Raw genomic sequence first — 25,795 nt, forward strand, 5'->3', positions numbered from 1 at the left:
GGCAGGGCTGGGTTATATGGTCAAAATCAATTATCACGATATTTTTGGCCAAATACCTCGATATCGATATTGAGACAATATTGTAGGGATGACCATTGGTGCTTTATTAGTATTTAACATCACACAATGAGATTTCTGATAAATAGTCACCAGTAACGTGGATATAATGACTAAGTGGGTAAAGGCAAATAATAGGACAGCTAGAACAGTCTGGTTCAGAAAATTACATCACTTTACAGTAATGCAGCCTGTAAAACCAGGAAAAGTCAACACTTACGCCATATCAAGATATTACGCTATCCAAAATCTAAGAGGATGTCTCATATCGTGATATATCAATATATTGCCCGGCCCTAGCAAGAGCATGACAAGACAAAATGTATCAGCATTTTGTTCTGTATACTTTTGTTTCTACCCAAACTGGAGCACATGGACTGTACTGGGCCCTTCAAAGGATACGTTCACAATAAGTCTTTCTTAAAACAACAGTCAGGTGCCCATATGCAAACCGAAAGAGGTTTTCCTCGCTGTAATCATTCCTCCTGTTTATACTGGCTAGTAAAAGATCTCCTTCAAATGTGAAAGGCCAAAATCCACAGTGCGTCCACACAGTCATGTCATGCAAAATTGCATCTAAAAGTTAATCTTAAACTTATATGAGGCTTCAGCAGTCTGAGTTAGTCATATCAAGTAGATATATGATACATTTACAGTCTTTTTTTAGCATCAAATTCCCCCTTTGTGTTTCCTCAGACAGTGTTTCCCTGTTGAGCTGCAGTGGAAGTATAGTAACAAAAAGAGGGACTTTAGCACTAAAAAGACTGTAACGTTGAAAGATATCTACTTGATTTGACTAATTTGGACGGCAGAAGCTTCATATTATCTTAATACATTGTTGCACAGAAGGAGGCTTGTGGACCAGTCCTGTAAAGGTCATTTTATATTTTTTTTGCATAAGTAAACCTGTGAACAAGGCTCCAAGACAAGAACTGGCTTTCTTCACTGCATCCTGCAAATACAGTCTTACTAAACAAAACATAATGTCACAGCTTCCCACCAGAGGGCTTATGTCTAAACCCAGGAGAGGATTTGTGTAAACTTCAGTTTGAATGAGGCCAGTTAAATTTAATCACTGCTGCTTTCTCACCCGTCCTCCCCTCCTCTGCCTCCTCCCAACATGAAGCTGTGGAAACACAGCTGGCTTGTCATTGCTTTAGTTACGCTCACTGCCCAAAAATAGCTCACACCGTACTCCCTTCCATGTTCAGCTGCTGGGAATAGTTTTGAAGTGCAAGCACTATCAGAACACAAAAAAATGTTTTCAAAAAAATCCAGCTAGCCTTCAGCTTTGCATGATGCCTTTTTGAAAAGGGCCCTTTTTATGGCTCTGATCCTATGTTTGTTTGTGGCTCCATGGTGGTAGAAAGCCTCTTTCACACTTTTCATAGAGGGCTTTTGTGCACACTTGAACCATAACAACCTTGTTTAGTCTATATGACACAGTCGTAGGAGTGAAGTGGATGTGTTATTCGGTAATCTACCCCATGATAGCTAGCACTTAGATAAAGTTTCTAAATTTATCCAGAAGTCAGAGGAAAATGGCTCTTTATACTGCCACCTTTTTTTTCATGGATGCTGAACAGTCCTTACTCCCTTTTCAGTTTATGAAACCAGCAGTAGAAGAAGATGAAGTGTACATGATTAAATGCTTCCTTGCAGTTCTGCATGATGTTTAGGGGGCGGGCTGGGTACTCATTTGTAACAGATAAATATGCTTTTTTTTTACTGTGGAAATGCTACAGATGAGTACTTTAGATCAAAAAACAAGGTTGTGTCATGCTAGGAAGAACCAACGTCCCTCCCTTCCTTCCTCCACTCTTCAACCCACAGAGGAGCGCACACACCTGTAACCTCTGCCAAAGCACAAGTTGGCAGAATAAGACATTAACATCTTTCTGTGTCTTTTTTTTTATTTTCAGTCACTGTTTAAAACTACTAAAAAAAACATTCACAATAGTACAATGAAGGCATGGCGTCGTCTACGGCTGTCTGAACCTGTCAATCATGACCATTGACTGCATGTGCAAAAGGGACCGCTATGCAAAAGTGAGCCGCTATCTTGCTGCACAGTCGGATGGCGGGGTGACGGCCCGCGGGACACGCCCCCTCAGCCGTCCCGCCGTCTGACGGAGGTTTGAGAGCGGCGGCTGTCACAGCTGTCAATCATAACGTCACACCCCCTTTTTTATATCGTCAAATAAACTCATCAGAAAAATGAGCACTTGGACAAGCATCAGTGTGATAAGAACTATCTGAAATGACAGAAACCATCTTTGGGAAAGATTTATTTGTTGACATGGAGGGGGCGGGACTTATGACCTGTACTGCAGCCAGCTGCCGCGAGGTAGGGGGGGGGTTTGGGGGGTCGAAATATTTTGACTTCACTTTTGGGGAGCTGTCATGAGGTCCATATTTATTTACAGTCAGTGATCATGACTGAGTAAAAAGACTGTAAATATTGAGACATAAACAGTGGTAATGTAGCTCTCATCGAGGTAGCTGACCGTACAAAACACACACAGGAAAAAAAAAAGTCATTAAACCTCTCATCACACCCTAAAAACAACAAGCACATCGAGAAATTGCTCAATATATCAAAACTGAGTCACCGGTCTGCATTGATGTGCGAGAACATGTTGGCAAGACTCTCTCCAGGTCGTCGACAAACAGCTAAATCCCCACTTAGGAACTTAACAAATCTAAGACTGTTAAAAGTTCTAGTTGAATTTTTATTTTTAGTCTGTATGTTTTCCATTTATAGTCATCCAAAACCCAGATGTGAGCCGATGGCTTGACGTCACCCTGGTGCACATGTGTTTTTTAGCATGGGTGTAGTTGCAGACCTCTTCTTCCTCCAGTGTTTTATTCATATGTTTACATTGGTGGCATGTGTTCCGCTATGAGTACATGAGTACAGAAGTAGCCTCCAGATACAGATGTGAGTTTCGTCTGCTCGGCTCAGGCCTGTTCGAAATTAACCTGTGATTAGAGGTAAAGGCGGAACATGAGTTTATTTCGCAAGCTGGTGTTAAGTTCCAACAATTCAGGATGTTTCTATGAGAACGATGATGTAGTTAATGGCGTTTTTTTTTGTGTGTGTACAAAGTGGAAAGCTGCTGGAAGTTGGTCTCGTACTCCAAATGGATTTGATATTTGGTCAAATGTTGTCAGACTGGTGTTGAATTTGGTTCTGCGCTGTCACGTGAAGTTTTTTTTTCTTATTGGTGTCCGCTTCAGATTATAAACCAGCCTGCAGTCAGTGTAGCCATTAAATCAAATCATATTTAATGTGACGACAAACCAACAAAGTGCTGCTTAGATCTAAATAATCACAAGGCAAGTGGTCCCGGTGCACAGGTAAATATTGTCCAAAAGTGTTTTTAATCGTGCCGAATTGTTTGTTTTTCCTGTATAAGCATGCCAAATTTGAGTATATCGTAAACTTTACAGTTAAAGCAGCAATGGGTGACACAATTGATTTGTCGATTGAATTTTAGTCAATTAGAATTGTCAAATAGAAAAGGGACTATTTTGACAATCGATTAAGAGTTTAAGTCATTTTTTTTCTAAAACATTTATTAGTTCCAACTTCTCAATTGTGAGGATTTGCTGCTTTTCTTCGTTCTGTGTGCCAGAAAACTGAATTACCTCTTGGCTTTGGACCAAAAGATGAAAAGATGTTCTCTCCGGCTTAAGAAAATTGTTAGACATTTTTTCACTAATTGTTTTCTGACATTCTATAGACTAAACGTTCAAACAATTAATCAAGAAAATAATCGTCAAATTAATTAGTTCTTAGAGACGTGGAAAGCACAGTTTAATTTTCTTCCACAAGTGACCAAGATCCATAATAAATAGGGTCTCTGAGCAGTCATATATGCCCTTCATTGAGAGTTAACTCTGCTTGCGTCAAGTAAATTTCTTGGATGTGCAGGTTTTAGACCTGCTGAAGGTGCATCTGTCTGTCTGTGTGCAGATGTTTGGCTCAGTGTGTAATCTCTCCCACCGCAGGTTTTATACCCCCGTCAACCTTTGCCAGTTTCGCGGGTTTTCCGTCCAGCTCTTCCCTCCCTGCCTACCTTTCTCAGTGCCATCCAGACGCCCCGGCGGTAACAGACAACAAATCACGCTGGGTGATTTATCGCGGTTTTGGCTGCGCCCGGTACATATCGGACATTTATGGGAATTCCAACCATCACAAAGCCACAGGCTCCCTAGGGAAGGTGCAAGTGAGGGAGAGAAAGAGAAGCACAGACTTAAGTGGTGACTGCTCGCTTTCTAAGCAAGCAGTTGGAGCAGCTATGTACAGAACAGAGCAGGAGATGCAGACCAGCGTGTGGTTGATGCTGCTTTCTTGGAGCGTATACAAAGAAACACGTTTCAAAGGAGGCTGTGTGCGTTTCAGCAGAAGTTGCCAAAGAGGGTGGTTGACTCTATGCTGACGCAGCTCAACAAGTTAAAGTTAAAGGATAATACTGGTGTATTTTTTTTTTTTTTTTTTTTTGAAACTTTGTGCCAATTGCCCAGGTTGCCTGTCTTCTTTAACCAACTCCTGATGCCGTCTGCACACAGTCAGCACAGAGACGTCAGGGTTTGATTTCCTCCCTTTAGAGGCCTTTGGCTCCTGTTTATTCTTGCACAGTATGAAGAACAGCTGCCACACACTTGAAAATCGCCCGAGCTAGATGATACATCATTGTAAATATAGCACATAATTTAGTTTAATCAAACCTTCTCTAGTTGATCATACGCTGTGTTTAAGTTGAAATCATCATTTGAAACTGTTGCCACATCAGCTTCATCGGCACATCTGTATTTTCATATTTGGAGTATTTCTCTTTCCAGGTTTGTCAGTTAACGTCAACGTGGATTTGACACCATACAGAGAAACTCTAACAGCGTACAACATACACTTCAGAATGATTTGACTAAAGCTAAACTCTAAATGACATCTGTGTTCCTCTTTTCACAAAAAGAAAGTCAAACAGAAAGATACTTACGCTAAGGTTAAAATGTGGAATCGATTCCTTCTGCTTTGAGATGTTTCACTCTGGTATTGACAGGTTAAGGAAGAAGACGTAGGTCAAAGAGGACTGTGGGAAACTGCACTAGTAGACCTTTGCGCGTGTGTCTTTGCAGGCTTCACTGTGTTTGTGAGTAGTTAGATATGTGTGTGTTTGTACAACGCCTGCACACATACAGTAGCTTGCACGTTTGAATAGTACATGAACATGTCTCTGCGTCTCTGTTAAGATATTGATTCATAATCCAGGTATTCTTAAAAACATTCCTTCGGTCTACTTGTCTCCTGTTTAATTATTTTTCTCATCAGCATTACTGTAACTGTCTCCAATGTTGCCCAGGGCATCATTGTGTTGTTGGTACAGGATACCTCAAATATCCGCCCACTGCAATTTATTCCAGCGAAACGCACGACAGTTGGGGTCTGCCTCTTTCAAAAAGTATGTGGAAATGAAGACACAGAGAGCTTCCTGACACTAGTAATTATAAAGTAGGTATTTTCAGCTGTAGCGTCTGATTGGTCATAGATAAATTTCAGCTGATTTCCAGAAAACATGGCGAGCTGTAGCTGCTGGCTATGTCAACTAGATGATAAACAAGGATGTTAGTTTGTGTAGTTTATTTCAGACTAGTTTTTAATGTTGTTTTGGAAATGAAATTAGTATAATTAGATGGGTTCGGGTTCATAGTTATCGGGCTGTGGTTTGAGGACAAAACCATTTCCAGTTAAACTGAGTCAAACTTGTTGAGGCTTTCCAGACAATGTCTCTGGATGCTGTAATCATGTTTGTTGGGAAGGAAATTGGAAATGTTTTATTTGGGGACTCAATTGAGAGGACCATGCCCAATTGTTATGTTTTGACTCAGATACTGCACATCCAGTAGTTAAAAAAGCATCAAAGTTTGAAAAGAGTAATAGTAACTTTTATATAGGACATAGCAGTATGTGTTTATCTCAGTTAAAACTCCAAAGCAGCAAGTCACAAGTCTCCTGGAATGATGTGTGAAATTCTCGAGAATGTCTTTTTAAAGACGATCGTTCCAGTTTGACTTTCTGTCATCGTGCAATCTAATGTGATGGATTATAAACCAGAAAATTTACCAAGTGGCTTGTAATTCTGTAAACCAGTGGTTCCCAAACTGGGAGAAAACAATATCTACAGCTGCAATGATTAGTCAATTGATCGACAAGCTATTTTGATAATTGATTAATAGTTTTGAGCCATTTTTTAAGAAAAAAAAATCCAAATTCTCAAATGTATGATAATAAACTAAATATCTTTGGTTATGGACTGTTGGGATGAAAGAAGACATTTGAGAACGTCGCTGTAGCCTTTGGGAGTGATCAACAGTGATCAACAATTTTCACCATTTTCTGACATTTTAAAGAACAAACGATTAATCGATAATGAAAATAAATGTTAGATGCAGCCTTAGTAGCAGTCCCTTATTTCAGGACCATCATCAACATGTTTGATTGAATAAAAATGTGTAAATCTTATAATAGGAAACATCTCATTTGTGTGCATAACAAAGCATACAAAGTGTTTAGTAATGGTTGTAAAACAGTATTAATACTGTTGAGGATGTCCTTTACTGTAATGGATACCCAGCTGCTGTTGGAGCCCCCTCCTCACTCCCTCCCTGAGTATTTTCTAGAGTTACCTGTTAGTTTGTTCGACGTGTAAATACTTTCCATTTTGAGAAGCGCTCTCTTAAAATATGAGCAAACATGCGTGTTTGCACAGAGCTGAGGTGAAAACCAGTTAGACACCAGTTTTGTCTTGACAGACACCCGGGGGCTCGTCTTTGAGGTTGTGGTATAGGTGATCAGTCAGCAGAGTTAGTCAGTTGTCTCTCTCTGTCGGTGGCCTCTTAGCATTGGTCATATTTGACAAAGTGTTACTTTCAACTTTACTTTCCTACTTTCAAAATCACAATTTTCCTCCCTTTTGAAGTTATTTGCAATGAGCCAATTAGAACCAATTACATCAAGGATGACGGTACCAGAATTAAAAGTGTATTGGCGTCTGTTGTGACATATTTAAGCAATTAGAGTTGGGTCATGTGAGTTCACCCTGAGGAGTTATGTAGGTGGATGAGCTAGAAGTGGCATTTTACATTAATTAAAAACCCACGGCATGCATTATTGGCGTTTGACGTACTAGAAATACATTTATAAAGAACTGAGTGAGTTTTTGTCGTGCTTTAGTTAAGAATTTCCCTGCATTCGGTTTGTGTTTCGTGTTAGTTTCCAACCTGATCAGAGGACCTGTGGGTTAGGCATTTGTTGATTTGAAACTGACAAGGTGACACTTCCTGTCACAGCAGCAAACCACATTACACACCTGATAGCTGACATGCTAGACAAACACATCATTAGAACAGTGGGAGAAAGTAAAAGCGCTGTATGAGATTAAATGATTAAAGTGAGAGAAAAGTCCTTTATCAAAAAAGGTTAATCAAAAAATGAATGAATTGCAATAGAAGTGAGAAGGCACAGAAACAAGGTTATAGACTGTAGTGTGAGAAAGTGGCTTTGACAGAGAACGCATGATTGAGAGGTGCTCTCATAGCTAAAAAAGATCTAACAAGGAATAAGACGCTATTGCTTAATCGAAGAGTCAGTGAAGAAGAGAGACGAGGCAAAGTGAGAGAGAAAGATACTGGCAGATAATCAAAAAAGATGGCTGAGAGAGAGGTGGGAGGGGGCAGATGTGGATTTTTTTTAAATTGAGAAAGCTGGAGAGTCAGCAAAGGGAGGGATATAGCTGCACGTAATCAAAAGTTGGGCCGAGAGAACGAGATGAGAGCGAGACAGAGATACTTGGACACAGAAAACTTTTAGACAGAGTCTGATTTATGAAAAAAATGAGGGACCATGAGGAAGATTGAAAGAGTTGGCAAGAGGGCAGAAGCAACAGAAAGTGGATTTTTATGAGGTGAAAGAGTGAATTTGAGAGAATTAGGAGAAAAATAGTCTGAAACTCATTGAGTGTGATGTTGTAAAGTTCACTTTCTTCTTACAATGAAAATGATTTTAAAAACACAACCCAATGTCTTGATCAAAAGAGAGAAAACAATATAGCTTTCAGTTGCTAGAAAAAAGAAATTAACTCTTTTTAAGCTGTTTTTTTTAAATTTTTTATTAGAAGCCATGTTTTGTTTGTCCAAAAGTAATTTACACCTCCATGGCACACAACAAGATGAGTCAGCATCCCGGTGTAGCCTGCTGAGGATGCAGTTTGTTTGTGGGTACAAATGCTTGTTTAAAAACCAGGTCAGAGTGACACGATTGGCAATGTGTTTCGCACACATCAAACATGATTGATACAGACAGGGCATTTGAACCAAAAAAAGCACTGCCTTTAAAAAAGAAAAAAAAAAAAATCACAAGGACTGCATCTGTGTTGGCGTGCTGCTACAGGTACTGATGAGATGATGAAATATGACCCAGGAAGTTATGTATGAGTAATGCATCTGCGAGTTTTATAGCTTATCAGACACCAAAAATGCTGCAGAGGGGCTTAAAGTGCTGTGAGGAAGGATTTCACAACTCCAGTAGGATCACAACGACAGTCATTTTAACCTGTTTTGATAATTGTGAGGTAATGAATAGCATTGTGCTGTTCTTGTCAAAAAGTAATCTACCAGGAATATGTGCAACAACCCCGAGTTGCCTCAAAACAGCATTTTTATTGCCTTGGACTCTCAACATACATCAATGTATTTGTGGCACATTTGTCAGTTTGTCACCCAAAGCAGGAGATAACAACATCCTCAAACTGAGGAGATTTAAAGGGGACATATTACGCACATTTCTAGGTCTATATTTTTATGTTCTGGGGCTGTACTAGAATATCTTTGCATGATTTACAGTTTAAAAAACTCCTTGTTTATCTCATACAGGCCCTTTATGCAGCCCCTCAGTTCAGCTTCTGTCTGAAACAGGCTGTTTTAGCTCCTGTCTCTTTAAGGCCACACTACTACAGTAGTAGTAGGATTTCACTTATTTTTCTTTTTCTTTACTCGAAATGGAAACTTCTCAAATATATCGGTACATGTTCAAGTTCACCTCAAGTTTGGGAACTTTAACCATGTTTAGCATAAACATCTGACATCATAACAATATAAAAATAACAAAAAAATCTCAAAAAGCATGGTATATCCCCTTTAAGCGTCTGTAAATCCAGCATGACGTAAATGCATCACACCTACACACATACACACACACACACACACACACACCTGCCAGTAACAACATCAACAAAACCGAGCATGCCAACAAACTGCAGGATCGAGAGTCTGAAATGAAAAGGATACAGAGGAGTCTGTGTGTAAAACAGACAGAGAGGGAAGCCTTGGAAGACAGTGTGTTTGTGCGTGTGTTTGTGTTTAAACGGGTGAATAAACACGGACTTCCCCTGACCCATACACTGAAAGCTCTTCTTGTAGAGGCCAATAAGGCCCCTCCTAACTGAGCTGAAGGGGCTGCGGACTGGGAGGCAGACAGACGTTAAAGACTGTTGTGACTCAAGTTCTGGTGAGCAAGTTCTTGAACGTCTCTGCTCTTTGGTTTGTGGTCGCTGGTTTCAAAGATCTGTGACACCAACTCCCCACTATATATATATTTCAGTTGCCTGGTGAAGCCTGAGAAACAGCACAGAGGCGACGTGACACACTGTGACCTATTTAAAATAACAATTTATAATATGGGGCCTTGAGTCAAATTCAAATGTCAAACATTTTCAGGCTCTTGTTTAGAGCTGCAACAATTAGTCAATCACTAGAATATTAATTGAGAACTATTGATAGTCAAATAATCATTTTAGTCTCTTTTTTTAAGCAAAAATGACGGAAATTTGCTGGTTGCAGCTTCTCAATGTGATGATTTGATGCTTTTCTTTGGTGCACATGATAGTAAACTGAGTATTTCTGGGTTTTGGTCTGTCAAGACATTTCAAGATGTCAGCTTTGAGAAATTAATGGGCATTTCATAGACAAATGATTGATCGAGAAAATAATTGGCAGAAAACTTGATAATGAAAATAATTGTTAGTTGCAGCCCTACTCTAGTTTCTTCAATGTCAGAAGGTGAAGGTTTTGATTTTTTTTAACTTGTTTAGACAAAATAAGCAATTGGAAGACACCACCTTGGACACTGGGAAACTGATGGGCATTTGTCTGATCTTTATCATTGATTAATCTAAAAAGAACATTAGTTACAGCTCCACTTTTAACTACAACAGTGGAGTCAAATAACGATCCACCAGCTTTGGGTCTAGTTGTAGCTTGTGTTTACAGCCTTAAAGGACGACTTAACCGATTTTGAAGTTGATTTCTATGGTTTTAATGTGGGTTGAATTATATAGGGCTGTAGTCAACCAAAGAAAATCTTGGTCGACTGAAATCGTACATAATCTTCAACTAATCGATTAGTCGCGGGGAGGTTGGATGTAACGGGACAGAGTGAACTCAGCAGCCACACATTTCTCTGTTTAGCGTCTTCAGGTTAGGCTAACCCATTGTTGCTAACTTTGGAGCTAACCCCCTTCACGTCTCCAGCACTTGGGGAAACAACAGACGTGACTTTTTAGCATTCATTAACTGTTACACTGTAGTCTGTACTGTACATTTACTGCCAGACTGACAACTTACTGCTAACCTTTTCCTACCTTTTCTCTGCTCGCATTCACCGTCACTTTCCTGCCGTTCACTCATTCCCACTCGCTACGCAAACACACTACGCAATGACGTATTCCTAACGGAGTTAAGCTACCAATAGTTTCCCAGTTTTGGGCCTGGCAGGGGTTCTCGTTGTTATACTTATAGGAGAAACACTGATTCAGTTAACGCTCAGTAAACGTTGAGTACAGTTAGACCTAGCAGTCTAGGTTGGGCGAGTTCAAAGTTGTGAAAACAACTGGGAGACTACAGCCCTAGAATTATGTATATATAAATGACATTAAACTTTTCTCTGTCTTTCCTGTAATAAAATATCCCTCCTCATCCAGCTGCAAACTTTGGTGATCTGCCTTAGACTACAAACCATGTTTTCTCATTTTCTGTTGTGGTGCCTTCGAGGACTGTCAAAGATGAGTCTCTGCCTGCATTTTACAGTAGCGATGGGGAAAAGCAGTCACTAACATACTACTAAACACTTTAAAATATCAGCATATTTGGAAGAAAACTAGTTTCATGGTACGAGTCTGAATATCCTGTGTGAAATCAGACACAACGGACTGTGTAGGAGGAAGCAACCACTGGAACATCATTACAGCTGCAGTCTGACACACAAACAGCTGTTGAGTTTCTTTATGATTCCGCCGACAATGAACTGGAGACTCAGGTGCACAGAGAATCTGAATCTAACACAAGCTTTACAATACAATGTCAGAGCAGAGATGTGGCACCAGTATTACAATTTATAAGGCCGAATATGGCGCTGTGGAATCAGACACAAGAGTGCGGAGGAGAAAGCGTCCACCAGAGCTACGTTACAGCCGCAGCTGAAAGAGAGGTGCCGCAGCTGGGGTAGCTTTGCAGCATCGACCGGTGCCTAGTGAGGATCATCAGAAAGAATGCAACAAACTTTTGCTTTGCGCTTTGCTAAACCTGACTTTGTTTTCTCACTGAATATCACATCAGACTTTGCCAGCTCTGAATACAGTCAGCAACTGTGTGTTACCTGTTACCTTTGCGGCTGCTGTCAGCTTAAGCACTTAGGTCTCGGTCCAGGATTGTTTCCCAAAACAAGCTGAAATGGAGACTGCAGACTCGTAGGTTTTTTGACTGTCTACAGGCACAGATGTGTCCTGACAGCATTCTGGCTTGTGTGCAGCACTAAGTAAGTTTATGGTCCGCGTAACTGACTCCAGTGCGCCGTTTGTTTTATGATCCTTGCACACCGGTACGAAATATCCAGACTGATGAGGAAAAAACATTTTTAAAATGAAAATAAGCCTCAGTAAAGAGATATAACTCTGCTTACTAACTTTGTCTCTGCTAACCGGCCACCCTGCTGGGAAACCCACCTGCCTTCCGTAAACACCATCAGTAGCAGATTGGTCGGGGATGCGCAATACATTGTGGTTGTTGTAAGATTCCCCCGTAAGGGCGATATTGGGAATCAACAGTCATAGGGTGCAGATTTCAAAAATAATTGCACATTTCTACTACATATGTGACTGCTTAGTTTTAAGAAGTCATCATATTTACAGTGGCGAAATTTCCCTTTTAATTATTCTATAATCCACACAGTTTACTTAACACATTTAATTATGAGCTTGTCAGTGAAACAGAAGCACTTGTAATGCCAAGTCTCTAATAGCACGGCTTTCAAAACCTGTTTTGAAGTCCTTCATTCATTAGGCCACAACAACAGCCGGGCTTTGTGCTGCTGAGTATTGTTTGAATGTAAACACGTCAGCTTTTCCTGTGGGTACCACCAACCTCACAGCACAGCAGCCCAGGGTTCCCAGTGTGAGTGCATGTTTTCCTGTGAATGCATGTGCAAACAGTGTAGCCTATCAGTGCTACTGTGTGTGTGTGTGAAGTGGAAAGTGGAAAGTGTGGCTACATACCACGCAGGACAGCAGGCGTGAACAGGCAGATAACGTCAGCTCTGAACTGTTTTCCTCTATCGGGAATGCACACCAAGGCTACACGTGGACTCACATTGCACAGTTTAGTCAACCAATGACAGGGTTACCTTGACATTTTGAGCATCAGTCGATCATTTGCTTTCTTCACAAGGCTAGCTGTTGTGTCTAATGAGGAAGGCTAATGAGGTGCTGCACAAGTTTGACTGTCCCTTTTAATGGCAACATAATTCTATTTCGAACATGACTGGTCACCCTGTTTTTATAATGTCTCTGTGCAGTGCTGTTATGTTTTCATTTGATCATAATTCTCAGGCTCTGTAAAGCACTTTGGTCAACATTTGTAGTTTTTAAATGGGCTCAATAAACAAAGTGTTGGATAGAAACTGCAGCACGGTGTCTGAATTTTCTGGAAAGAATCCCGTCTAAACCTGAAAAATCTTGTGCTAGTCCTGCTATTAATCTCTTGCTGGGTTTTTGAAGTGTAAAGTGAGGTGGGTTTTATATGGAAAAGGATTATGGTGAAGTTGACAACTTTCTTCAAAACCAGACAGCATTTAACAGAATACTGAGCTTTTTCCTCGCTATTTCAGTTTGAAGGGTCTTTGTCAGTACAGTATCTTTGTATCGATGTGACACAACCTCCTGGAATATTTACATTTACCTCACAGTTTAGGCATCTGGTTGGTGCTGTTATTCAGTGTGCAGTCATGAATGCAGTAACAGCTGCATTTCTGAAGATGAACGGTTACAAACAACCAACAGTAAGGAGCGCAAATGTCAGAGGTGTTATTTCCTGCCGATGTCCCCGTTCCTGTGACCCTACAGGAATCACATGTAGGAATCAAGTGAAATAAAGAGAGAGGAGGATAAGTTTCAGGTTATGATCAGATAAAAAATGGAAAATGGTTTTGTAAATCGATTGTTATTTGGTCTCTCAAATGTTCAGAAGTTGGGAGTGGACGATGAGGATGACAGTTAAAAAAAACCCCCAAAGTGATTTAACAATTATATGAGACAAACAAAAATGGCAAATATTATAATTTGAGAAGCAGAAACCATCTAATGTTCAGATTTTTACTCGATGAAAGACTTGAAATGACGTATGATTGATTATTAAAATTGTTGCAGATTCATTTTCCATCAATCAGCTGATTGTTTTAGCTGTAACAGGGCGTTGTACCAGACATCATTCAATCTTGGCTCTTTACTATTTTGTTTCTATTTCTGTCTGAGCAGAAGTAAGCCAACAAGTAGCCTTTATAAGAACCTGTTGCCACAGTACTCTTATTAAAGTAGTTTTATGACCTTGCAAAACTGGTCTGGAATGTGTGTCAGAAAAGGAAAGCAGCAGATATTTCCAGCTGTGTATTTGTGTCTTAGTGTGCTCTACTGGTTGTGCTTCAGGTGTGTTTATGTCAAGATTTGAATGTGTAATTTTCCAATATCATTAAATGACAACATTTTACTGAGTGTATGCAGTGTCAGTGTTAAAACATTATAGCCTACTATCTTGAACTATACTAAAGGACTTTCTACCACAAGTCTGTAAGCAGCACAGAATAAAGCTACATGTTTATCCAGCCAATGACGTTACTCAAGATAACTCAGCGGACAAGTCGCAGTAAGAATTTCATGCAGTTATTATTTTCTGCACAAAGTATCATTCCTCAAAATGCCACAAAAGCCACATGAGGAATTGGCAATTTAATCTCTTATTAAAGCAACATTCCAGCATATTTTCACCCGAATAATTTCACCGTTCCTTCTCTTTATTGCTGTAGAAAATAATAATGGTTTAACCTACAGCTATTCCTCTGGCTCTTATGAAACAGTATTATAGCTTTTACATTTCTGGCATCTGCTCCTTTCAGAACCAAAGATGTTGCTGTCATCTTGAAAATTCCCCCTTGAATATCATCAGTTTTGTGAATCTCAGAGAATTTGTATTAGTTACTTTTAACCCCAGTGTGAAGAAATCACGGCTGTGAGTACAATTTGAAAGTAGAGTGAGGTTAGAGATAGAAAACTCTGCAGAACAATAGTGCATACAAGGTCAGAAAAATCCTCCTGACTGTTCAGTGGGATTCCTTCCTGTAGCGTAGCAGCGCTGGTATGCAGGAAAAACTTGATGACTGTGTTTTGAAAGCCTTGAAATCATTCTGTGCAGCTGAAGGTGCATTCAGAAATAAGGCTTCTAGTGCAGGGCAATATCACCTGAAATCACACTTGTCTTTGTAACGAAAAATGAAACTATATATTTTTTAAGTACACTTTTTTTTTTTTTTCCCTTGCACAATCTTGCACAAGATTTTCCGTCCTTGCAGTGGACAGAAAATGAATGTTTCCCTGATTATGTTCATGATATTAGCTGTGGCTGTAACATTTAGATGAAGAGAATTAAAAATACCACACAATCAAGAGAAATAACACTCTCACTCCTCACTCAAAATATTAAACCTGTGGTTGTGTAGCCCTCTGGCCAATGGAGACTTCACTCTCACAATAGCTTCACTGAAAGAGATAATAGGAATATTCTTTTATAGTTCATGCCTCTGTCTGTTCGGTGAAGGAACTGACTATCATTAAAGCACTTAGCTCTTCTCATCTTGTAGCCTATCCCAGATAACCCTCAAGTTAAGTTTTAAATCTGACTCCTTCAGTGTAATGATGGCAAAATGAACCTGTTCCTGGCCCAAGTAGATCTTTATATGTTACCCATGTGGCTTTTTGTGAATGCATTTTTAAGCTTCATGTTTGCAATACTTTTGATTGTTACCAAAGCAGTAAAACCTGTTCCCAATGTAGACACTATTCAGTAGAACACAGGCGGTCTGTACTGTAGGTTTCAAACATCCTGCCCTGTAAATTCCTCTGAGACCGGTCTGTAGTCAACAGCAGCATCATTCCTTACGGTAGCCAAGCAGTGCTGACACACGAGGGAAACACAAACGAGAGAAAGAACTGATGTGCTTTCTTATTTTAAACCTGTAGCCGCTTCTTTGTTTTGCCTGTGAGCAGAAAAAAATGTCAAGAACAGGGCAAGGTTATCGCACAAATTCTCTCCAGAGGTCTGAGCTATTGACAGTGAGTTATGCAGTCTGTTGAGATGAGTCAGGACTTTGAAGACTAAAAGATTAAAAATACTTGTGTGTGCTCGTCTTTGTGCATCATTTCTATTGTGTGTGACCGGTGTGTGTATTGTTTGAGTTATGTGAGATATGTGTGATATGTGAGGTACACAGTAGCCCCGTTTCCACCAAAAGTTTCAGGTACTTTGGACACAGAGGAATTAATCTCAGGGACTAAACTTGGAACTTTAAAGTCCCTGGAGTGCAGTCCTGTTTGTGTTTCCACCGCATCTGAGGAACCAGGTAGATCATGTAAATTAGACCCATGAGGAATTTAAGAATGATGGCAGCATTTAGACAACAACACAGATTTGTCCTGTTCTTTGTATTTACAGCTGCATGAGTTGGATGTAATGAATGAATGAAAAGGAGAAATGCAGAGGAGGAAAATGAAACTGAAACTTAGAATGTCTGTCTCCACTGTATAACATCTGTTAAGTGTTTGATGGTTATTTATTTCTGGTTTAGAACATAACTGCCATGAAACATTCAGAAAATAAGGTATTTCTCTCAATCACGGGCTTTGTTCTCTCTACCGCCGCTCCCTCTCCTCATTCACTCCGCTGGTGTTTCTCTCTCGCTCGCTGGTGCTCTCAGCTCGCTCGTGTTATCTCACTCTTTTTTTCTCTTGCTCTTTTTTTTTAAAAACGAGTCCGGAAGCTGACAGCAATGCCTTATTTTACTTTTAATGTTATCAAACGAAGAGAAATGTCCTCCCCTCATCCTAAACTGGTCCTAAATTGATGCAAGAGTACTTCCTCGTTTTACGAATGAAGCGGCACACAAGTCAAAGCAACTGGGCTGTGTGTGCTTGACTCATCAGCAGCGGTCATCCCTGCAAACCCCACCCCCGCCAGAGTTTTTCTCTGTGATCTCCATTGGTTAGGATTGTGTTTTATTAACATTTACTACACAGAAATAGCACAGACCAAAATATCTCTGCTGTTTGTCTTCACACTGTCTTTTACCAACAACTAGCACTGACAACTGCTGGTGCGAGAGGAAATTACTTGTCAGCTTTTGGTATTCGTAATCCAGAAAATATTGCAGTTAAATTGCGGTCAAACCACTGTGAATCTGTTTTAAATAGTCTTGTTGCTCAGATTTCCAGAAAAAAATCAGAATATGTCTAATTAAAAAGTTTCAACTGGCTTTTTTTGCTCTGGCATTGTCAGCATCAGACTCACAGCATTATCCTGATGAAGTTGCAACTCCCGTCCTAATCACACAATGTGACAAATAATATGCTTTTACTCGGTTTGAAGCGTCTTGTTTTTAAAAGGATTTTGGCGCATTGCCTTTCACATATTTTTCACTGAAATTTTTTGGAAGCCAGTTTGTATTTCTTGGCCGAATACACAGAGAGGCACACCTGCTACACATCCTTCAAGACTTTGTGTATATTCTTAAACATTTTCAGCCTGGAACCATAGAAATGTAGTCTCGCTGAGGGACTCCAGTTCACTTACTATTATTTTTGTATATGGCCACACATCATTAGCAGCCATGACCTCTTTCTGACCTCGATCCATAGTTTAAGAGCTATTGTACAGGGTCAAATTGGCAGGTTCCAAGCTATGTTTTTAGTTTTCTTCTTTTTTGAAAATTATATCTGCTTCATCAAACACACTGAGGTTATGAATCCATCAGCCACTAGCGGATCATGATGCAAAATATTTGGGAGTTTGCTTCAACTATCTCATCACATCCATTTGAAATTGACTGGCTGCCAGCTGCTCCTATTGAGTGGGATTGAGTCTGGAGCACTGACAGAAGCAGTGTTGTGGGAGGCCTCTTGTTTGACAGATCCCACTGTGGAAACACTGAGTCACTGTCCAGATCACAACACAAACCCCCGAGCTGCAGACTGCTGTCTGCCCGTCGATTCCCATACAGTCCCGTGCCGCAACACCTCTCCTCTTTCTAGATAAAACCAGGGTGATAATATTATATACAGTATATAATACACCCAACTATTGTCCATGTGCACAGTTGGCTTCATGTTGTGGCCTTTTGTCTCTTCATTATGGACACTAGAAGAATATTTAGTCCTCAGATACAATCTTTAACACCTCTTTCATCTCAACACATGCCTCACACACATAGAGAGCAGCAGCTTACTTGTCATACTTATAGATAAGAGCTCTCAACACAGTGACTACTTTTACATGCACACTGATATTCCACTGTTATTGTGAATATGTCAATATTCCAAATTCGATACAGGATTTGATTTGATTTGGATATTCCGAATTATGCCTTATTCCGAATGTAGCATTTTCCGATTACCACGTGGGATATGCCGATATTATTCGGGTTTTAGGAGCATTCTTTGGACATGTATGCAGCACATTCGGAATATGTGTCTCAATTGGGGTTTTTACCGCAGTTTGCAACGCACCACGGCCTCTTGCCTGTTTATGGTCAGCTCTGTGAGTTGTAAATTTACCAACTAGTTAACAGTGTGCAAGGCTGGGATAGAGATGCATGACGGGCTTATTGTGTAACGCACCCCTGCGCAGGCAGAATGACATATGCTGCATATGGAAGGCAGACAGAGGAGAGGAATGAGAGGAGAGTGGAGAGTTGTTCAGGGCGGGCTGGTAAAACAGAGCGTGCCTTCTTCACGACAGACGGAGGGGTTCGGTTATTATCCTGACATGCAGCCATGGACTGACGGTGACGACTCAGTGTGACGCACCAAAAAACACTCAGCGGTGTAGTAAACATTATGGGATAACCTAGATACTGGATGTGCCTGTAACTATAAATTTATAATATCAGTCATATCAATATCACTTATAAATATCAAGCAGCAGCTCACTAATGTTTCTCAACTCGCTGGTTTCTTGAGATCTTGTTATTCCTGTTCCCACTGGAGAGGGAAACCCTGAAAACCCTCTGCATGTAAACAGGAATATTAGTGGAAAATTCATCTTCATTAGCCATGTAAACAGCCTAGTGGGAATATTGTCTTTTGTGGAATAAGGGGAAAAAACTGAATATTTTGTGCATGTAAACAGTCAGTGTTTTGTAAAGAAAAAACAAGACACTTGGTGTTTGTATTGACAACATTCCCATCCTCTTCCTCTTCTCAGACGCTTTACAAAAATCAAGCCGGGCTGGAAATGACAGATTTCTTCCCCCTTGTCATTGTTCAGTCCTGGAGTAATTGTTCACACAGTCACTCTTTAACCTGCTCGTTCTTACCTAGACGAACAATACAAACCAGAGGAATATGTAGGAGTAGGTCTTGGTACCGTTGGTTCAGTTATATTTTAAACATGTTTAAGTGAACATGTTACAGGTATATATGCTTATATATGTGCAAGTTTGTGCAGTAACCAATCTTCCACTAAGGGCACACTCAAGCTGCATGAAATTCAGCTCTATACACCTGGAGGCAGTGTTATTACGACAGTGTTATTGAGCAACACATGGTTAACCAGAACAGGGCTCTTTTGAAGTTTATGAGCATTGATGAGCAGGTGTATTTCTCTGAGGCATCAGTGATTTGATTTACAAAGACTTATGAGTGATTTAAATTGTGCAAACTGCACTTTTACTTAATCTCTTGTGTGACAAGCCACTCATTTAAGTCAATTGCTCACTTACTGACTTTTTGAATCACTCATTTACTCACTGACTGGTTCATTAACTCATTAATTTGCTTGTTTGGTTTGTCATTCATTTATTCTCTCAGGGTTTTTCTAAACCCCTCACTTACTCATTCACTGGGTCAGAAATTCATTCATCTCTCATTTCCCCGCCTGTCTACGCGCGCACTCACTTATTGCTAATCAGTCTTTCACTTACAGAAATCACCCTCAACCGTATGCATGCTCACTTAGTCATTCTCTGGATCATTTGTTTGCTTGTTCGGTCAACTCCTTTGCTGACATGTTTGAAAAGAATGCAGAGCGCTCACCTCTGGAATGCTGGGAATGTGACAGCTGGCCTCCCGCAACTTCCCGCCTGCCTCAGCGGCATGATTGTATGAAACAATGAGTGAGGAATTCAAACATGGTGGCCCATTCATGACACCCAGAGCAAAAGCTGAAAGAAAGACTCACCCATTTCCTACCTGGATACCTCATTATTGAAAATAATACTGTATCTTTATGTGGCTCTAGGTGTTTTTATATTGAACCTAATGGTTCAAATCGACATAATTCAGACAGGAACTTTTGTGTGTTTTACAGCTGTATATTTTGAAATGACTGTGTATGGCAATGTGTGCTGCAGTGGACAGTGGATTGTGTGTGTGTGTGGGCTTTAATGTGAATGTTTGAAAAAGAGAGACTTGGAAGATAGACTGGGTTTAGAACTAGAGCTGCCGCAGTATTGATTTTTTCCTTATCGCACAAATTAGTGAAGCCATTCAAACTGTCACGGTAACCACCATTAAGAAAAATAATAATTTAAACCTCAAATGTTATAAAATAATTGGTTTCAAATACCGTATTGGCCCGAATATAGCGCAACACGCTGATTATAAGACGACCGCACCTTTTCCAACACCTGTCTTTGGAAAAATACTTTTCGAATGTAGCTTACATCATAGAATAATTACATACTCACACACTCTCCTACCAGACTCTTGTATGTGAAGCATTCAAAAAAGCTTCGGCCATATTTTCACTTGTCATGAAAAACATGTTACACAAGCCTTCAGAAACTCCTGCAGGTTAAACTAGACTAACAAAGCACTTTGAGGGCTGACTGACTCTCTCACATTCGCCATAAACAGACGTCAAGATACTCGCTAGCCTAGCCACAACGCAACACTGACGTCCCATCACTTGAGTCGTTCACTCAGTGGTGAAGCGGTGATCCGTAATGCGGTAAGCACGGCAGCTCTAGTTAGAAGTTAAAAAAAAGTTGTCTAAAAAAAAAGTGAAAACCTGCTCATCTCATTTTGGGACTGGGGCATTGCAGGCACATACATGTCTTCACTAAAGCTATACTATATATGGGAATATATTTCCCATGCCTTCAATATGTATACTGCTCTACCCTCGCCAAGCATGTATGTGCAGAGTTATGCAGCAAGCTAAACACACTTCAAATAAAGTTTGAAGACAGCAGTTGGCCTTCAGGGTTTTTCACCGGAGGCGAATGTGAAACTGTGAAAACAGTATTGGACAACAAATTCAATGATAGTGATTGCAAATCATTAAACGCTGAGATTCCAGAAATAAGAGTTTGACCAAAGTATTGTAAAGTGAATTAGCACAGTAACAAGGAAAATAGATTCCCAAAAGTATAGATTAGCTCTTAAATTAGTCCATCATTGTCCATCATGCCAGGAAGAAACAAGTATATAGTATATACTTTCTTTAATCAGGAAGTCACACTGAGATCGAGATCTCATTTGCAAGTGAGACCTGAGTACAGAGGACAGAAAAAAAAGAAAGAAAGATGGTAATGACATAGCAATAAAACAACAAAACAACAATAAAATATCTGATAAAATGAGTATCATCCATCAGTGAAACATCAAGTCGCCACATGACGTAACACAGTAATTAACCTAGTAAACATAAACATGGAGTCCACAGCAGAGTAAAAGTAAAAAAAAACTAAAATATATAACAGGTAGCCCAACATCAAGTCAACAGTTAAGGCTACTTAGCATGACGTATTAGCAACACACAGAGACAGATAGCCTGTGTCCAAAATCATTAGCCTTTTTATTAATTTTATTCACATATACAGTACCGGTCAAAAAATTTGAACACACTTTATCACTCAAGTGAATGGAAAGGTGTGTCTAAACCTTTGACTGGTACTGTATTTTATGTTTTTATGCAGAAAGTAACCATTTAGATTTCCAATATGTGATCAGTTTATCCAAATAATGCCTGCACAGTGTTGGCCTATAGTGCTTTATAGATGAATCCTGAGCTCCATCAGCGCTGTCAGGACATTTTTAAGTAGCTGAATGAGTTAAGCCTAACACCTTGAACCCACTTGATCCCCCGAGATGCTATTTGCTTGACAGCATTTTTTTCACCTTTTGCGGGTGTTTTCTGAATTACATGGTTTGGTTTTTGTCTCATTTGCGCATGTTTAGCAGCTGCAAAAGCTGCACAATCCTTTTGAATCCGCCCCTCAGAGTTCAGACGCTCACATAAAATGGCAGAGGGTAAATATAGTTCAGAATATAGTAAATAGGGAGTGATTTTGGACAAAGACAGTTGTATAAAGCCTTGCTTGGTTCGTTATAAACTGATCTCAGAAAAACTAAATTAACAAATAACGAATCGACAGTCAGAAAACAGTACTTACGGATAATGCTCCAACAATGGCATTCAGGCAGTAGATCAAAAATTCTTGTAAGTATTGGTCAAATACATGGTAGTGGTTTGGTCTAACAATGTCAGTTAAGCAACTGCTGTGAAACTGTGCCAGTAGGGATTGTTGAAACCAGCTGCTGGCTGTTATGCAGAATATATGCATTTTCATTAGTGAATGAGAATTCTACATTAATTATCGTTTGTATGAAAAAATATAATTTTCTTGGCTGAGGTTTTGTCCTTCAGGTTGTACAATAAGCTGCTGTTATCTGCACAGCGTTGGCTGACCCTTTGACACTGTCGACATTTATCACACACTTCTATCACGTCAAGTCAGCCTCTCATTCCTTTCTTATCAGACAGTAAAACTATAACTCGTATATTTATGTAAGCCCAGTGTGAGACAAAAACTGAGCCACGCTACAACATTCAGGTTTAATCAGTATTCACAGTCCCGGTATTAATTCATTTAATCAAGTAATGTCTAATTCATATGCAAATTTAAAAACGATGCAAACGTCTCCTTTTAATTGGTTTCTTGGGCTTTATATGATTGCCAAAAAATTGCAATAAAAGTACTCCGCTCAGATTTCATTTCATTTCATCTTAATTTTAGTTCTAGGATGGTCGTGAGAAACTGCAGATAAGAGTTCAACAACTTTTTGCAGGGATTAAGTCTGCAAGTGATGTGACATAGTTTCCACTTATAATTATACTATCCTAACATTAGATACATGCTTGCGAAGAGTGAGTGCAAGCTTTACAGTATGATATAGCATACAACTACTCTTTAGCATTGATCAAGCCAACTAACAAATAAGATAATTTACCTTTTTATAATGAAATCAGACAACTTGATGTGATTTTCAACTGCAGAAGCCAGCAAAAAACCTCTAAAGGACAGTTGAATGGTTAAAAATGTAGCTGCAGTGTAACAGGTGGCCTCCATACATAGGGACTCAATGTAAAATTGATTATCTGTCAAGACTAAAAAGAAAATTGTTCATTCAGCCGGGAAAGAATACAATCGAATTGCAAAATCCAGGCCGATTCCCACCCTTTTCCTGTCATTTGTAATCAATTAATTCCCCTTAGTGCTTTCCCCCCCGACGCCATGACAACTGGAGCAGAGGCCGTGACCTGGGAAGTGACTGTGTCTGTTTCCAAATGAGGTCCAGGTGCCCAACCAGTCGTATTTATTGATAACAGTCAGAACAGGCTCAATGGCCTGATTCACAGCATGTTTAGGAGAAAGATGAGGGGCGCCGCGCTTCATGAGAGAAGGTCCATTGACTCAGCAACTGTGAGCAGACAAGAGTGCCAAAGTAGGCATGTCTCAGGAACAGATGGAGACACATTGATCTCTCCATATGGAAACAACTTTCACACACACACAACCTATTAGATGGTTCAAGTGAGGCTGGGCTTTAGTGATGTCAGTGATCACTTACAGTACCTGCCATTAACAAAACAAATGTGATGAGTCGACTATGCATGAAAGCATCTGATTCACTCTAATGTGCTTTTTGTGCTTTAGCGTTTTTCAACTGCATTGTCTTGGCCACATCACGTGCTTATACTTTGGACTAATCAAACCAGGGTGAAACATTGATGAATTTTCTCAAAACCTTCCAAAAAAAAAAGTCAGTGACTTTGATAGCTTATTCTAGAATGGCAGGAAGTGCCACTTTGGTCTTTAAATTGCCTTAAAATATCTATTCTTTTATAATAGCAGCTATTATAACTCACAGTGTGCTTTCATCTTGTAGTATAATTACACATTCAGTCACTCTAGAGTGATTGATATGTAAGTGTGCTTTTAAACTATGTGTGTTTTTATGTACAGTCCTTAGTTTTGCTTTAGTTTTTTTGATTGTATTGTCTTGATGTCGGTTGCATCAAGGCTGAGTCATGATTAGATAGTTTTTGACTATGTTGCTCTGAACTGCGCTAGCCTTTTATCATCCGCCTGGTTTTCAAGGCTGAAACTAGACTTGTCCACAGGCTGAGAAAGTTTTAAGTACCAAGACTTCAGTAAGTAAGAGACAGTTTTTTTTTAAGTCAGCCTCTGTGGCCTAATCTACAGTTGGCGAGCTCAGTCAAATAGTCTCTCTCTTCTAGTCAGTTCACTGCTAACTGAAAATTACATTGGGTTATTTCACAGATAAGAAGCCATTCCCCTGGCAGGGATTTGTGTGTACCTGGTGGTGTGTATTTGCGCTTGTGTCTGTGCCAGAGCAAGGAAGGTGAAGGCTTGGCTGTGTAACTTAGGTGATAACACGGTGCGTCGGCTTCCGGTGTCGTGATTCAACATGACACACCGTGTTATTTTCCGAGCAAGCGTATTCAAAGTGTATGTGAATGTTACAACATGCCCACATGTTCATGAACAGTGTTATTGTCAGGGGGAGATTACTTGTTTTTATAACTTTCTTCCTGCATTTATCAAAATGATGCATTTAATTTGCATCTGCTCTGAGTGTACAGTTTCCAGTCTACGGCTTAGCTTATAAGAATCTGTACTAAATCCCTCGTCAGCCCTCACGCCACCCCCGCTCCCATCCCTAACATAAATGGTTGCTTTTAGGACTAACTCTCCATTTATAGGAAACCTTTAAAGGATGATTGCTGTTTTTTCATCTAACCAAGCATAATGAAACATACATAAGAGTCCCATTTCTTTAGTGTTAGCAGTGGTTAAATTTCGCTGATGTTTGTTCTGCTCTTACCAGAGAAACCATGCATTCCAGTTTCACCTGGTTTTGTACATGACTCCGGGGGCTGAAGAAAACATCTGAGGCTCACATGAAACCAAACCAAACAAAAAGAATTATTTCTTCAAGTCCCACAGGCTAGCTAAAACTAGTGAGCCCAGCTGTAAGACACGTGGTGCTTTTTTGTCTTTGCAGTCTCATACCTTCTCCTATGCAAACTCCAAAATAGTTTGAAAAAGTTAAGAGCTACGCTGCTCGGCTCTGTTTTTGATTTATGGTGCTGCAGTGTGAGAAGCAGAGCTGCCTGTCTGAACAGATTGTTGAAAGAGATCAACTATCTGTTTCCGTATCTTGGCTATCTGACAGCCCGCCTGTGGCTATAAGGCCATGTAGACGACAACTATGCGTAGGCCAAGTGGGTACGTGCACCAGTTATTTTAATTTGTCTCCTGTAGAGAACTATAGCTGCAGTATTCATTTGCATGCTTCTTGTTTGTGTTTGCACACTTCTGCTTGTGTGCATGCCTAAACTTAGCAGCCCACCCTTAAACTTTGCTTGTTAGCCGAGGTCTGTCTGGCAGGAACCTGCAAAAAGCTCGAGTTCAGCTCAATACCGTGTGTTGAGTCTCTAACATCTGCTTTGAACAGACACAAAGCTCTCCGGCTGCCGTGTCCTCCACCGCTGAGACCAGCAGAGGTGGTGAGGGATAATGGGGGGGAGAAGTCGGGGAGGCAGAAGCACGAAAGACAAATGATTTTAAAACTGCGGGTGATGAAAAGCTCTGGAGCTCTAAATATCGAATTCTCAAAACGTATAGCCAGAATAATTAGGATAAACTATGGAATAATGTTATCAGCTCAGTAAATGAGAGCATGTAACAAAGGTGCTGACTGTACTCTCGTCAGGGAAGAGAAATGACAGACGAGTGTATAATGAGCTGGTAATGAGAGAGAGAGCAGAAGAGAGT

At 40.0% G+C, this 25,795-nt stretch overlaps 1 protein-coding gene across 1 annotated transcript in view; it reads left to right on the top strand.

Annotated features, from left to right (window-relative positions):
- Window positions 1–25,795, top strand: part of rapgef6 (Rap guanine nucleotide exchange factor (GEF) 6) — a 158,611-nt gene that overhangs the window by 885 nt on the left and 131,931 nt on the right. The window lies entirely within an intron of this gene.

The sequence above is a fragment of the Thunnus thynnus genome, chromosome 13 (genome assembly GCF_963924715.1).
Source record: "Thunnus thynnus chromosome 13, fThuThy2.1, whole genome shotgun sequence".
Lineage (NCBI taxonomy): Eukaryota > Metazoa > Chordata > Actinopteri > Scombriformes > Scombridae > Thunnus > Thunnus thynnus.